The following is a 16,465-nucleotide window of genomic DNA, read 5'->3' as shown; positions in this document are numbered from 1 at the left end:
GGAGCGTCTCACACACAGTGTGTCCCCTCACACATAGTGTGTCCCCTCACACCCAGTCCTGCCCAACCTTTGACATTGAGTTTGACGCTGTAATACACAGTGTTAGACCTCATTCCTAGCTTTTTGGATGCATATAAGCTCATGGGCCATATGTTGTACACATTTCTAAGAAACTAGTGTACTACTGAAAGATCCCACACAGAGAGACCCTTACTCAAGTCTTGGGAAATCGCGGACCCCAGACACAGAGAGACCATTTTGGATGTAATAAGCAAAGGCGAGGTTTATTACGGAGACCTATTACAGAGATCTCTGGGCCGACACGTATCCCACGTATCCCGCGCAGGAGACAGAGGTGTCGGCCCCGAGTGGTTGGGAGAGGGGCTTTTTAAAGGGGAGAGGCCTCGAGCCTCAGGGAAAAAAGGGGATATCAGAAAGGAATGCCAGAGATATCACAGAGTTGTAAGATGTCTAACTGTTTTATGACTCTAGAGGATAAGGAGGCACCAAAAGGTTTTATGGCCCCAGGAGATGAGGGGAAGCCAAAAGGTTTTATGGCCCCCCCATTTCTGGAACAAAGCTACTAAATCAGGAGAAGGGTCGGGTCTTCCAGTCCTCATTATTCCGAGAGCAAATCTTATCTCTTGTCCTGTCAGAGTAAATGTGGGTCGGAGTTGATGAAGCATCTGCATCTGAAACACATCTGGTTAGGCTTTGGGCCGGCAGGTTTCCTGGAATGTTCTCTGTAAGGTATAAGGGGCTTAAACAAACATCACTGAGACAGAACGACTGCTCACACTGGTGATAAAACAACTGTGTCAGTATCAGTTCTTCTGTAATTTTAGCCATCTGTCTTCCTCAGTCAGATCTTGTTACTGTGTTTTGAGTTAATTTAAAATTTTATCTCTCACTACAAACACCTAGACTTTAGTGGCATTAAACTTGCTTTAGACTTCTGGTCTCCAGGACACACACTCTCTCTGTCTCTCTGTCTCTCTCTGTCTCTCTCTCTGTCTCTCTGTCTCTCATTTGTTTATTTGTTTATTGTGTGTGTTGAGGTAGGGTCTTGCTATTAGCCTAAGGTCCTCTAACTTTGCTATATAGCTCATTTGGTTTCAAACCTCAAACTCAGGATCCATCTGCCTCAGACATCCCAGTTCTGGGACCCCAGGTGTGTGCACCACCCCCAGTTTAAGGCATTAAACATGTGTAATTTGTTACAGTAGCAACAGGAAATAAGCAAACTGCTTATGGCTCAGAATTCAGCTCAGACTGCCAAGAGGTCATTGGTGCCCCTGACCCTCTCACTCAGCCTTTGCTACACTATCCCTAGGCTGTGAGCCCCCTGCTAACATCAACATCAAGCTCCTTGAAAGTTAACACCCTTTCTTCTTCTTCTTCTTCTTCTTCTTCTTCTTCTTCTTCTTCTTCTTCTTCTTCTTCTTCTTCTTCTTCTTCTTCTTCTTCTTTTCTTTTTTTCCGGAGCTGGGGACCGAACCCAGGGCCTTGCGCTTGCTAGGCAAGCGCTCTACCACTGAGCTAAATCCCCAACCCTCTTCTTCTTCTTTTGAAAAGATTTATTTATTTAATGTATATGAGCACACTGTTGCTGTCTTCAGACACACCAGAAGAGGGTACCAGATCCCATTTCAGATGGTTGTGAGCCACCATGTGGTTGCTGGGATTTGAACTCAGGATCTCTGGAAGAGCAGTCAGTGCTCTTAACCACTGAGCCATCTCTCCAGCCCTCTTCTCCTCCTCTTCCTCCTCCTCCTCCTCTTCCTCCTTCCCCCTCTTTCTCCCCTCCTCCTCTTCCTCTTCCTCTCATCCTCCTCATCCTCCTCCTCCCCCTCCTCCTTATCCTTCTTCTCTCCACATCCAGGACCCAACAACACACATAATACCATGAATTACATGCTGGATGTCTGACGAACCAATGCACAGCAGAAGAAGGATTTGCATGCATCAGTCTTTACTCAAGACCTCACAGTTGACCTTAGGTCTTGACTTTGACCCAAGGAAAGATAAAAATTACATCATTCAAACAAAGAGGGTTTTTTTTTCTCTCTTTACAAAAACCAAGGCTTTCACAATATTTGGGCCATGTGGGGATTGAATTTTTTTCTTTGTCTTTATTTTTTTTTCCTTTTTTAACTTATTTTATTTCACATGTATTGGTGTTTAACCTGCATGTGTGTCTGTATGATGGTGTCAGATCCCCTAGAACTGGAGTTACAGACATCTGTGATCTGCCAGGAGGGTGCTGGGAATTGAACTGGAGTCCTCTAGAAGAGCAGCTGTTCTTAACTTTACTCCAGCCGTTACAATTTGGGACTGCAGAAATAAATAAATAAATGAATAAATAAATAAATAAATAAATAAATAAATAAATAAATAAATAAATAAATAAATAAATGCAATCTCTTCAGCCCGCCTTCCTGGGTTTGCAGTTTCCTGTGAGCTGTGATCAAGTTAATTTTACACCAGGCAGCAAGGCAAGGCAAGTTCTTCGTTTTCACTTTCAGCCTGAAAACCAGAAACATCTGGGTATTTTTTAGAGTATTTTTATCTGGCTTTTTGCTGTTGTTGTTGTTCATTTATGGGACATTTTGGTATTGGTCCGTAGGATCTATTTGGTCTGATTAGCAGAATAAAAGCACTGTGTTCTAAGTCTTCTAAATTTCCTTGGCGAGTAAAACACTGCCTCCTGCCTCTTACCCTTTCCTTCTTCTCTCTGCTGGAGAGTGAAGTCAAGGCTTTAGACATGGAGGCCAGTGCCCAAAGGCTAGAACAGGAAGCTATGAACAACAACACTTTTGTTCTCAAGGTTTGTTTGTTTGTTTGACAAGATCTTGGTTTATAGCCCAGGCTAGCCTCAAACTCTTCATTGTCCGCCTCAGCCCCCTCAGTCCTGGGGCTACATCACTAGAATAGCTCTGTGTATTTTACTGTGGCAACCTTATTGAACATCAGCCCATGTTACTAATGGCTGGCATTAGAAAGCCTCCCTCGGGCCTGTTAATAAAACTTTTTATTAGGTTACAATTAAGCTGGAGATTTGGAGCTCAGTGGTGGGCGCTTGCCAAGTGAGTGTGTGGCCCTGAATTCCATCCCCAGCACGCACACACACAGACACACACACAGACACACACACACACACACACACACACACACACAGCCATGTTGACTGTATTAGAAAATAAAGCACTAAAAAAATATTATTACAGTGTGTGTGTATGTGTGTGTGTTGTGTTTGTATGTGTGTGTATGTGTGCATGTGTGGTGTATGTGCGTGCATGTGTGGTGTATGTATGTGTGTATGTGTGGTGTGTGTGGTGTATGCGTGGGGTGTGTGTGTAGTGTGTGTAATGTGGGTATATATGTGTGTATGTGTGTGTGTGGTGTGTATGTGTGTACATGTGTTTGTTATATGTGCATGTGTAGTATATGTATGTGCGTGGTGTATGTGTGTATGTGTGGTGTGTGTGGTATATGTGTGTGTATGTGTATGTGTGGGGTGTGTGTGTGTAGTGTGTGTGTGGTATGTGTATGTGTGTGCATGTGTGTGCATGTGTGGTGTGTGTGTGGCGTATGTGTGTGTATGTGTATGTGTGGAGTGTGTGTGTACTGTGTGTGGGTGTGTGTGTGGGGGTGTGTATGTGTAGTGTGTGTGGTATGTGTATATATGTGCATGTGTGTGTGTGTGTGTGGTGGGGGGGCGTGTGTGTGTGTATGTGTATGTGTGGAGTGTGTGTCTACTGTGTGGGGTGTATGTGTGTGTGTGTGTGTGTGTGTGTGTGTGTGTGTGTGTGTACTTGGAGGCACAGGGCACATGTGAAGGTGAGGTGACAATTTACAAGAGTTGCTCTCCTCCTTCTACTGAGTGGATTTCAAAGATCTAACTCAGATCATCAGGGTTGGTAACAGTTGATTTTTTCTGCTGAGTCTTCTCACTGGCTCTCTTCCTTCCGCACACCTCCTTTTTGTTTTTGTTTTTTTTTTTCCAGATAGGGTTTCTCTGTGTAGCCCTAGCTGTCCTGAAACTCCCTCTGTAGACCAAGCTAGTCTTGAACTCAGAGATTCTTCGGTTCAAATGCTGGGATTAAAGGCCTGTGCCACCGCCACCCAGCTTCCCCTCAATTTTTACAGTGCTAGGGACTAAACCCAGGGCAGTCACCATAGGCTAACGGTCTATCACTGAGCTATAGTGATATAAACTATTCCAACTAGCCTTAAAACTTGTTCTGTAGCCCAGGTGGGCCTTGAACTCATGATTCTCCCTGTCCTTGCAGAAGGATTAAGGGTTTGAAGTCAGCCCAGGCTACATGAGAGTCTTGTCTCATGGGAAAAATAAACGTGAAAAGCTGATCTGCGTTCTACTGTGGAAACCTTATACAACATCTATATGCAAACAATGGTTGTCTGTTCAAAGGAACCAGGTTCAATTCTCAGCATCACATTGGTGGTTCACAACTGCATGTAACTCCAGTTCCGGGGAATCTGATGCCCTCTTCTGGCCTCTATGAGCACTGCACTGCCATAGTGCACAGATAACACATACAGGCCAAGTACCCATATAAAAATACAGACTACAAAAAAGGATTTGATGGCCAGAGAACTCCCCACTGAGCCAGGGGCTTCACCTCTGCTCAGTCCCCACTGTTGAGGCAGCCTACTCAGCCTCCCTCTATGGGTCCTCCTGTTCATCTATGTTAACTTGCATCTATCCGTCTACCTGGACCAGATCTTGTCCTGTGCACCTAAGCCTCCATGGTCCCACACCTCCTCTCTGCAGCTGGACCTCATTCTCATTCTCTACTTAAATCTGCGGCCCAGCAGCAGCCAGAGTCTCACCCCCACCAACCCCAACTGCTCCTCTGCCTGGGCTTCTTATCTTACCAAGGTAGAGTTTCTCCTTGTGTTCTGTTAGCTTCCGAGCTTTTTTGCCTCAGGATTTTTGAAAGCCTTTGAGTTTCCCTATGGCTTCTTAAACTCTTTCCAGCCATTCGGTAAGCCTTTATATACGTGTCCACTTCAGTTTCTTTTACTGTGTGATATGGAATGGGTGATCTGAAAAATCACACATTAATTAGGATTGAGATGGAAAGATGACTTAGCCCATAAAGTGTTTGCCACGAAAGCACAAAGACCTGAATTCAGATCTCCAGCACATGGGTAAAAAGCCAGGGGTACTAGTGCTTGGAGACAGAAGATCCCTGGAGTGTAGCTGAGTCGGTGAGCACCAGATTCAGTGTGAGACCCCACCAAAGAATGGGGTGGGGGTGGGGGGAGGATGGCTCAATGGTTAAGAGCACGTGTTGCTCTTGCAGAAAACCAAGGGTTTGTTTCCCAGCATCCACACAGTGGCTCACAACCACACATAATTTCTGTCCCAGGAGATCTGACATCCTCTTCTGGCTTCCTTGGGTACCAGGCATGTACATGGTTCACAGATATACACGTAGCCAAACATCTATACACATAAAATAATAAAATAAATAAAGGTGATACTTTATAACTTCTCAAAAGGTGGAATAGCTTGATACTACCATTGTTCTCTGTTACCTGCCAGAAGCACATATGTGGCTAGACCACACTGCTGAAGTTCAGGACATGGAGAAATCAATTTAGAACTGTCCTGAGATCTTTCTCCTAGCTAGCTGGTTTTCATAAGTCTGGAAGGTGCTTTGTAGGCCGCTAGGGAGAAAACCGGTATCTCTCAGCACTGAACTCTGAAAGTTCTAACACCAACTCACCAGGCAAGATGTGCCCACTGGTATAATGCTGACACGCAGGTTACCAGAGTAACCAACTGCAACTGCTTTCGGCTTGAATTTGAGGCCTGCTCCACCTCAAATGCCCTCCCTCCACTGATGGGAATTCAGACCTGGAGCTGTAAACCTGGTTAAAAGTCCATGGCTTAGGAGGTTGTGCACCGGAAAGTCAAACCTACTGTGGTTGTTTTGCTAAATGGACAGGTAACCAAACTGATGTCTAAAGACGTCTGTTTATACACATAGGTTAATGTGGTTCTCAGCTTTGGCCAGAGAGGCTGCTTTCCCCAGCGGAAAGCAAGGAATCACAACTGGTCAGAGTGCTGAGAATAATTAACTGTGGAGTGTTCCGCCTCAAATGAGACGTTTATATTAGTTGTAATTCCTTGCCCCATCCTGAGGGTCAGGGAACACTGGAACAAAAGGCTATAAAAGCCCGAGTGTGGAGCAGTGCTGTGCAATGCTCTATTCAGACCACAGTCGTGAGCTCGCACACTCACTGATGCTCTGGTTACTGGCATAGGACCTGGATGAGATAAGGCCAACCAGACCAGTCAACGTTCCGGCAGGCAGCACACATCTGGCTCCGTGAATTACGATAAAGGAAAAACAAAGGAGAGGACAGGAAGATGGGAGGGGATACCAGGAAGGGAGGGGATGTCCTGGGAGAGTGGGAGGGAAAACAAGGGCGGGTAGGACCCAGATACAGTGTAAACATGCATGAAATTATCAAAGAAGAAAGACAAAATTTTTAAGAAAAAAAAAGAAGCGGAGAGAAAACCAGATGCTTGACCATGACCTTTGGCCCGCCTACTTCTATGTGCATGTGCACATATATGAACATACACACACCTCGCAAACACAAAACACCAGCCTGGGAGAGCTTGTGTTTTCTTCAGCTGTCAAGGAAAACGAGACTTTGCAAGTGGCTGCCAACAGAACCACTACTCCCTGGGAGTTCATTGCTATTGAACGAACTGTGACTCAAATGAATTCTGATTGTGAAAAGACCCAGATGTGTCTGTTTTCTGGCAGAGCACGTGAACAGCAGTGGCTCACATATGTGATCCTAGCAGCCTGGAGGCTGGGGTGAGCTGTGAATTTGAGGCTAGCTCAGGCTGCGTAGTAAACCAAAGCAACTGGGGCTTCACAAAAACCTATCTCAAAGAAACTGAACAAAAAACAAAAACCAGGGCTGGAGCAATGGCTCAGGGGTTAAGCATACTGACTGCTTTTCCAGAAAAACTGGGTTTGATTCCCAGCACCCAGATGGTCGCTCTTGACCACTTCCAGGGGATCTGCCCTCTTCTGGCCTCCAAGGGCACCAAGCACTCACAAAATACTGGCACAGACAAAAATAAAATAATAAAAAAATAAAATGAAAGCAAAAACACCCCACATCGAACCAAACCGAACCTTCTTCATCTTTCCAATCAGCAACCTTATAAACAACATTCCACCCAGCCCCATCCCTCGCCAATAACAAGTTTTCTCTACCTGATCATAAGATCTGGGCAGACTGACTGGTTGTGGAGAGTTGGAGAGGGGAGATTAGTGGGGTTTATTGCAATTGTGGTTGTTTGTTTGTTTGTTTGTTTGTTTTGAGACAGGTTTTTTGTAGCCCAGGCTACCCTCCAACACTGTAGCAGAGGATGTCCTTAAACTGATCCTCTTGCCTTCATCTTCCAAGTGCTAGGTTTACAGGCCCAACATCATGGAGAGTCATGCGTTGCAGATATGTTGTGCTATCTTTTGCTCTTTTAATAACCGTTTGTGACCAGGCATGATGGCACCCGCCCTTGATCTCAACATTTGGGATGCAGAGGCAGGTGGACCTCTGTGAGTTTGAGATTTACATAGTGTAGTCTAGGTGAACCAAGGCTACATAGTAAGACCCTGTCTTAGAAAAAAAAAAAAGACAAAACAAAACAAAAACCAAGCAGCACAACAAACAAACAATTAAAAAATATATTTTGTTGCCTGTCTCTGAGTCTGATCTAACATCCTTTAAACTATCCAGAAAAATCTTTGAAATGAATTCAGACCACTCCTACCTCTCATTACCCCAGAAGTTAAGAAAAATCTCTGAAACTCATAGCTGTTCCCAGCCCTGTGCTGTAGCTTGCTGTTCCCACTAATGCCTGTGGCGATGCCCTAATTTATAATTTCCACTTACTCAGTGTCTGCACTTTGCTGTAACCCCCACCACTCCCCTTCAAAGGATGTGCCAAAAGCCTTAAACCTTTATTTATGACCTTCTGTTTGGTAACATATATTTGGTTTATTTTGAGATAGTATTCTATAGCTTGATACATAACTGAGACTGGCCCTGAACTCACAGAGACACTCCTGCCTCTGCCTCTGCCTCAGAGGTATGCACCGCCTCCCTCAGCAAAATGTTATTCCGAGCAACCCCGATCCATGCTCCCAGGCCATGGCAACTCGTGTTTGGCTCAGAATAAACTCTCTCTTATTCCCCACGAGGTAAGAGCTGAGCTTTTATATAAACGGGTTCTAAGACTTTTACTATGCCAGGTTCTTTTTAAAAACAGGCTAATTCACTTTCGTTTTTTTCCTCATATAAAAATCCTGTTGGGGGTTGGGGATTTAGCTCAGTGGTAGAGCGCTTGCCTAGCAAGCACAAGGCCCTGGGTTCGGTCCCCAGCTCCGGAAAAAATATCCTGTTGCAGGATATTTGATCACACTGTGAACCCCGAGATTGTTTATTTACTGAAGAAAAAAACAACTTTCTGGCTGTGGTGTGGCTTGGCCCCTAGCACACATCTTTAATGCCCCTGGCTGGAATGCAGACACACCCTTAGTACACCTTTAATCCCAAACAATGAGGGTAAAGTTAGTTTGTAGATGAAAGCAGCCCTGTTTGAAAGTGATGTCTAACTGAGCAGCAAATAAAGTTAGACATCAAATTAGAGAAAGATTTGACAGAATAGGATCTGCCGGGCTCTCAGGGGAATAGGGGAAAGAGAGCTACTTGAGGGGCAGTGCAGAGAGGTGGGGGAAGGGAGAAAGGAGGCAGATTTACTGGGACAGTTATAGAGAGACAGGTTGCAGAGAAAGTACAAGCTAGACACAGGTGAAGACAGAACGAGCCAGAGAATGAGAAGGACCCAGATGATTAGAACACATTGTCAGAGTTAGTTTGAGGCCAAGCAGAGCAATTCAGAGAGGCCAAGAGAGGCCAGATTGAATCAGTTAGAGGAGAGAGGAGTTTTGAACTATAACAGCGGAGTTGAACCAGCCAGCCAGAGATCAGAAAGAACAAGATGCTTATTCAGCAGTAAGTCTCATACTCTAAAAGCATTCTAGGTCTAGATAAGATTGTATGGAGGCTACAGTCACTTCCAGGACTAGGCTTAGGTTAGCAGTCTGAGGTAGTAAACCTCAGAGACAACAATTACATCAGGTGAATAAAAGTTACATATAGGGCTGGAGAGATGGCTCAGTGGTTAGAGCACTGACTGCTCTTCCAGAGGTCCTGAGTTCAAACCCCAGCAACCACATGGTGGCTCACAACCAACTATAATGAGATCTGATGCCCTCTTCTGGTGTGTCTGAAGACAGCTACAGTGTACCTATATATAATAAATAAATAATTTTTTTTAAAAAGTTACATATATACTATATGGGCCCGGTGCTGGTGGCACATGTCTTTAATCCCAGCACTGGGGAGCAGAGGCAGGTGGGTCTCTGTGAGTTCGAGGCCAGCCTGAACTCAAATCAAGTTCTAGAAAAGCCGGGGCTACACAGAAGAATCCTGCTTTGGAAAACAAAACAAAAAATCCTATGTGGTATCCATAGCTAGAGCCTGGGTCCTCTGCACAGAGGCTCTGGTGTGGGTTTTCACATCATGGTTGGCTATTTCCTAAGAGGGAAACTTAGTGAACAGAGTATTTTCCCAGAGGTCAGGGGTCAAATAGCTGTAAGTTTCGGAGATGCATCAAAGGTGGCCTTGGTGAAGTTACCCAGGGTAGCCCTGCATCCCTGGCTGATGTGTAGCCATCATCAACACCAGCCAGTGGGAGCAGCTTCCTAGTTGGTGTCTTAGTTAGGGTTTCTATTGCTCCGGAGAGATACCCATTCTTATAAAGGAAAACATTTAATTGGGGCTGGCTTACTGTTCGGGGGTTTAGTCACTATCATCATGGCAGGAAGCAAGACAGCATCCAGGTGCTGGCCCAGTAGTAGAGCATCTGGACCCACGAAATGCAGAAAGTTACTGAGACGCACCTACTCCGACAAGAACACACCTGCTAATAGCACCGCTCCTTATGAGCCCATGGGGACCATTTCCTTTCAAACTACCACAGTGGGCATGGGGGCAATGACAATGTCCATGCCTTACCTCTGAGAGCAGGGATGTGGCACACCAGCACAGAGCCATAGCAGCCTGTCACTTTTGCATGGGGCAGCATGGAGTTTGCCAATCTTGTTCCCCAAGTTGCTTCTCTACAGTGGAAAGGCTGGCAAGAAAATAGGGTGGCAGTGGCTACCTCCTTGGAGCACTTTTTTTTTTAAGATTTATTTATTTGGGGGGTTGGGGATTTAGCTCAGCAGTAGAGCACTTGCCTAGCAAGCGCAAGGCCCTGGGTTCGGTCCCCAGCTCTGAAAAAAAGAAAAAAAAAGATTTATTTATTTGGGCTGGAGAGATGGCTCAGCGGTTAAGAGCACCCGACTACTCTTCCAGAGGTCCTGAGTTCAATTCCCAGCAACCACATGGTTATATATAATAAATGAATAAATCTTAAAAAAAGATTTATTTATTTATTTTATTTATGAATACACTGTGGCTGTCCTCAGGCACACCAGAAGAGGGCATCAGATCCCCATTACAGATGGTTGTGAGCCACCATGTGGCTGCTGGGAATTGAACTCAGGACCTCTGGAAAAGCAGTCAGTGCTCTTAACCTCTCAGCCATCTTTCAAGCCCCTAGAAGCTCATTCTCAAGGGATGAAACCTGGAAAAAGTCCAAAACCTCAGATTCCTGGATGGTCAGGAAGAACAGGTGGATCTCCTTCAGGGATTCGATCTTCGTGTCCTTAACCAGGAACCTTGACTGGGGAGGGGGTCCAGTCCTCAACCTTTCATACAGTGTCTGTCCTTTCATGCCTGCTTTACTTCAGCTAGCATTTCTTAAGGTTTTCCTGCACTTTAGAAAGTGTCAGGATGGGCTGGAGAGATGGCTCAGTGGTTAAGGGCACCGACTGCTCTTCCCGAGGTCCTGAGTTCAAATCCCAGCAACCACATGGTGGCTCACAACCATCTGTAATGAGATCTGATGCCCTCTTCTGGTGTGTCTGAAGACAGCTACAGTGTACTCATATATATAATAAATAAATAAAATATTAAAAAAAAAGAAAGTGTCAGGATGTCCTCTCCTTTCCTTTCTTTCTTATTTATCCATTTATTTATTTGAGACAGGGCCTCTCTACAGAGCCCTGGCTGTCTTGGAACTATGTAGACCAGGCTGGCCTTGAACTCACTGAGATCCATCTACCTCTGCCTTCTGAGGGCTGGGATTAAATGTGTACACCACTACATCCAGCCTGTCCTTTCTTTTTAAGGCTGGATAGTATTGTATATGACTAATAAAATAGCATGTGATTATTTCACCTTTTATAAGCCCCTGCCTTTGCTATTGTGAGCAACTCTGTGAGGAACCTTAGTGTTCAGAGTGTAGGTCTGAGCCACTATTCTTGGCTTCATTTAAACTGGTTTTTTTTTTGTTTGTTTGTTTGTTTGTTTGTTTGTTTTTTTTGGTTCTTTTTTTCCGGAGCTGGGGACCGAACCCAGGGCCTTGTGCTTCCTAGGCAAGCGATCTACCACTGAGCTAAGTCCCCAACCTGTTTTGTTTTTGTTTTTGTTTTTTTTAATTTCTCTTTATTGTGTGTGTCATTTGATTTGTACCTGAGTATAGCCATTTGTACTCATGTGATAGTCAGAGGACCATTTCCAGGTGGTTCTCACTCTCCGCTTTATTGAGTTCCTAATTGCCCTAATTACAGACTTGTGCCTGGGGTACTGGCCTGCACAGCTCTGGGCTAGGTTAGGAAACTCTGTACTGGCACTGGGATCCACACTCCAGGCCAGCCGGCTGAGCTTCTGGGAGAGTGTCCTGTCTTCACCTTCTCTCTTGCCTTAGGAGTGCTGTGGCTACGGATATATGCCACTACCTCTTACCCTCTCCCCTAAACCCCAACCCCTTTGGATTTTTGAAGACAAGATTTCTCCATGTAGCTCATGTTGACCCGGAGCTGACTCTATAGACTAGGCTGGCTTTGAACTCGGAGATCTGCCTGCCGCTGCCTCCCCAGTGTTAGGATTAAAGGTGTGTGCCACCACCTGCCTGGTCTGTATCTTACTTTTTCATGTGGTCTCCTGGATGGTCCCTGGTCTAACATCAGGCTTTGCCCAGGAAGTGGGGTTTTTTGTTTGTTTGTTTGTTTTGTTTTGTTTTTAATGTTTAGAGCTATCTTTCTGACCTCATCAGAAATTTTATTTAAGATATGGCAAGTTTCAGGCTGGCTAAGTATACACAGAGAACACTGTCTCAAAGCTTACTGTGTAGGCCAGCCTGCATCTGCCTGAGTTGGTCTTTTTGATTTTGTTTTTCTGAGACAGGATTTCTCAGTGTAACCAGCCCTCCCTGACTGTCCAGAACTTTGTAGACCAGGCTGACTTTGAACTCACAAAGATTCTCCTTTCCCTTTCTAGTTCTGGGATTAAAGACATGAGCCTCCATGCTCTGCCCATTTGAACGATTTTAATTACCTTGGTTTCATCTCTATTTAATCTGAGTGTTTATTTAAAAAAAAAGGGTTTATTTATTTCATGGATGTGAGAACACTCTCACTTTCTTCAGACACACCAGAAGAGGGCATCAGATCCCATTACAGATGGTTGTGAGCCACCATGTGGTTGCTGGGAATTGAACTCAGGACCTCTGGAAGAGCAGTCAGCGCTCTTAACCACTGAGCCATCTCTCAAGTAAATTCTACTTCTTAGTGTGTCTTTTGTTACCAATAGGTTTGTCCCTAGAGAAATATAAATGCCTACCCCTCTCTTTTTAAGGTTCTAATCCTTCTTGGATTGGGTTCCTTCAAAGTCTGCATTGGAGGACTAATAACTTTATTGAACTGTCTTACAAGCAAGGATGAGGGGGTGCTTGTGGAAAGATGAGTGACTCCCCCTCAAAGTTATCAGGATACAGAGTCTCCACTCAACTTGCACAGAGCTCCTACCAGTTAACCTTCCCCAAACCGACAGTCTGGTACCTCAGACACATGACTGCAATTCAAGCAAGATTCCACATAAATGGAGGAGTGGCTGGAATCTAAGTGGGGATCTTATGACTCTCTACACCCATCCCTTCTCTTTGGGAAACTCCAGAGTCTCATGTCAAAAAGTCTGATCTGATGAAGATGGTGCCTCTTTACTCAGAAGGCTGCGCCCTGCAGCACCCTCTACTAATACCTTTGTCGTCGTCGTCGTCGTCATCGACGTTGTTGTCATTGTCATCGTCATTGTTGTTGTTTTAACATTCCAGCTGGGTGGTGGCGGCACTTACCTTTAATCCCAACACTTGGAAGATGGAGGCAGGAGGATCTCTATGAGTTCGATGCCAGTCTGGTTTATAAATCGAGTTCCAGGACAGCAAGGGCTCCACAGAGAAACCCTGTGTCAAAAAGAACCAAAAACCAAAACAAATCAAAGTCTAAAGCCACATTCTTTTCCTTTATGCACTATGACCTGCAGACGGGATCCATTCATTTATTTATTCATTTATTTATGAGACAGGGTCTCATTGTGTGGCCCTTGCTGGCCTGAGACTCACTATGTAGACCATGCTGGCCTGGAACTCACAGAGATCTGCCTGCCTCTGCCTCAAGGAGCGAGATGACAGATATACGCCACCACACCCAGCCTTATTTATTTACTGAAACTAAGTCTTAGAATGTACTCCAGGTTGGCCTGGAACTGGCAAGGGATTCTGCCTATATGTGCAGCCGACATCTTAGTTTATTTTATTTTACTTATCGTTATAGTTTAGCTGTATTTTTTTTTTACTATTATCATTATTAATGTTGCTGTGTGTGTATGTACGGTGCTGGGCATTGAACATAGGGCTTTCAAGATGCCAGACTAGTCCTCTATCATTTTCACTACCCCCCCACTTCAGTTTTTCAAGGCATGATTTCTCTGTGTAGACCAGTCTGGCCTTGAACTCAGAGACCTGCCTGAAAGGTGGGTGCCACCATGTCCAGCTAACCTTTTATTTTGAGACAGCATCTTTCTAAATTGACTGGGCAGGCCTTGACATTTTAATCTTCATGCTTCAATCTCTCTAGAGTAGCTGGTATTATCTATACCACCAGGCCCACAACACACAATTTATAAGAATATTGGCCTCTACCTCCTTCTCCTCCTCCACCATCCCCTTTATCATTTCAAGTAATCCAGCACACCAATTCAACTAATCAGTCAATTTCCAAGGCCAGTAGCATTATATTCATTTCACTGTGATTAGAATTTTTGGGCACAGGAGAGCATGTTGGTAGATTTATAATCTCAACACTTTGGAGCAGGAGGCAGGAGGATCAGGTGTTCAAGACCAACAATAGGGGTTGGAGAGATGGCTCAGTGGTTAAGAGCACTGACTGCTCTTCCAGAGGTCCTGAGTTCAATTCCCAGAAACCACATGGTGGTTCACAACCATCTGTCATGGCGATCTGATGCCCTCTTCTGGTGTGTCTGAAGACAACAAGGGTGTACTCACATAAAATAAATAAATAAATCTTAAAAAAAAAAAAAAAGAAAGAGGGTTGGGGATTTAGCTCAGTGGTAGAGCACTTGACAAGCAAACGCAAGGCCCTGGGTTCGGTCCCCAGCTGGGGGGGGGGGGGGAAGAAAGAAAACAATAGTTACTTAGTAAGTTTGAAGCCAGCATGATACCTTGTCTCAAGACAATAGCAACAGTAGGAGCCCTGGAGACCGCTCAGAGGGTAAAGGTGCTTCCTGATGGCCTGAGTTTAATCCCTGGACTCACAGTGGAGGGAGATACCAACTTCAACAAGTTGCCTTCTGATCCCCATGTGTGCATGTACAGTGTGCATGGGCTAATCACATAAAATTGGCTGTGATGATGCAATTTTGTAATTTCATAAGACAAAAGAAGGCAGGAGGATCACAGTTCAAGGTCATCCTCCGATTTATTTCAGGTCAGCCTGAGCTATATGAGACCCTGTCTCAAAAAAAAAAAAATGCTACTGATGTTGACATTAACAGCCCCTTTCTCTGTCTGCCTCTTTTTCTCCTCAGGCTGGTCACAAGACTCCCTGTGTAGCTGAAGATGACTGAGTTCCTGATTGTCTTGTCCTGGTTGGGATCACAGGTATTTGACACCATGCCTGCCTATGAGTCCATTTCTGAATCAGAGAAACAAGGGGAAGGGGATAAGGCTTCCCCAGTCTAGCCTATAGTACAGGCAGAATGACTCATCTTCCCCCTCCCCGAAAACTCACTAGTCAGGAAGAAGAAGGGTCCTGGGGACCAGAATGTGCCCTTCATTTTGCCAGGGCAATTATTTATCCAGAAGGGGTCAATGATTTGTCCAGGGTCATCTACCAAGCTTTCCAGGCAGGGTTTGGATCCTGAACTTGGTAAACCAATCAGCACCCCTCATTCCCTGGGCCTGGCCTTCTGAAACCGCTCTATAAATTTGATTTGATGACATCATGCCATCTCAAGACCAGCTTTTCAAAATCTCTCCTCTTGCTCTCCAACGGGACACAGATTCTCTCCAAAAAGCTACCAGAGAGATCTCTGGTCACTCCGGAGATCAAAGAGGGAGTAGCTTGCATTACTCCTGACCCTAGCTGAACTAGACTAAGGCAAAGGTTCACTAGGCCAACCTCCACCCTCGGCCAACTGTTCCTCCCGCCTGGCTTTATTCATTCTGAGGCGGCGGGGGGGGGGGGGGCAGTCACTCTGCCACAGCCTTTCTTCTCTTCTTGCCCAGGAGGACAGATCGTTCAGGACAACGTGGAACTAGAAGGTGCCAATCTTTGGTTACCCAGTGCTCAGACCTAGAAATGAGAAGTCACCTCTTCTAGATCCTCCTTGAATTACTTATTAAATACATTCCAGAAGGCACAGCTAGAGGGTCGAGTCACAAAGTCTGGGTCCTTTGGAGCCTAGGGGAGCAACTGAGGAAATTGTGTTTTCAGGCCCCAAGCTAGGGCAGAAAGAAGGAAGGTAGAATATCACCTAATCTTGTCTACCTGGTACTCTTCTCGGAGTGTGGGGAAGATGCCGCAGGAGACATGAGGTTGAACTAAAGCTGACTCTTAGCCTCTGGCCGAACTAGCTCCTCGGTCCTCCGCCCCTGAGAACAGAGAGGCTCACCCATCAGACTCGTAGGTCCTTACTGCCTCTCCTCTCCCCAGAGGCTCTCTGTTCCAGCTGGCAGGCCTCAGGGGCGCTAGGGGCCAGTTCCTTTGGCCTGTAGCTCACCACCGGGGACAATTCCCACGTGACTTAAGCGCTTCTGGGCACGTGGGACCAACCAGTCCCGGCATTGTCATCTGGCTCTATGTAGATTGTTGATTGGTTTCCCGTTTATGAAACTCCTAGGCCCTCCAAACTTAAGAGTGATGGTTGCAGGAAAACCCTA

At 45.4% G+C, this 16,465-nt stretch overlaps 1 long non-coding RNA gene across 4 annotated transcripts; it reads right to left on the bottom strand.

Annotated features, from left to right (window-relative positions):
• Window positions 1-1,957: 1,957 nt before the first annotated feature.
• LOC102555790 (uncharacterized) lies at window positions 1,958-16,315 on the bottom strand. 4 transcript variants are annotated; one of them, XR_015631975.1, is made up of 6 exons: window positions 16,074-16,315; window positions 13,361-13,468; window positions 10,138-10,397; window positions 9,911-9,985; window positions 4,900-5,070; window positions 1,958-2,334 (listed from the first exon to the last, which is right to left on the bottom strand). It is a non-coding gene; the product is annotated as an uncharacterized LOC102555790 (long non-coding RNA). The 4 variants fall into 4 exon arrangements; XR_015631974.1 differs by having other exon boundaries at window positions 16,198-16,315; XR_015631977.1 differs by having other exon boundaries at window positions 1,959-2,334; window positions 10,138-10,255; window positions 16,198-16,315.
• Window positions 16,316-16,465: the final 150 nt, after the last annotated feature.

Source organism: Rattus norvegicus, chromosome 10 (genome assembly GCF_021556685.1).
Source record: "Rattus norvegicus strain SHRSP/BbbUtx chromosome 10, alternate assembly SHRSP_T2T, whole genome shotgun sequence".
Lineage (NCBI taxonomy): Eukaryota > Metazoa > Chordata > Mammalia > Rodentia > Muridae > Rattus > Rattus norvegicus.
Note: the sequence above shows the minus strand (reverse complement) of the source record. Positions and strands in the feature narration are given on the sequence as shown.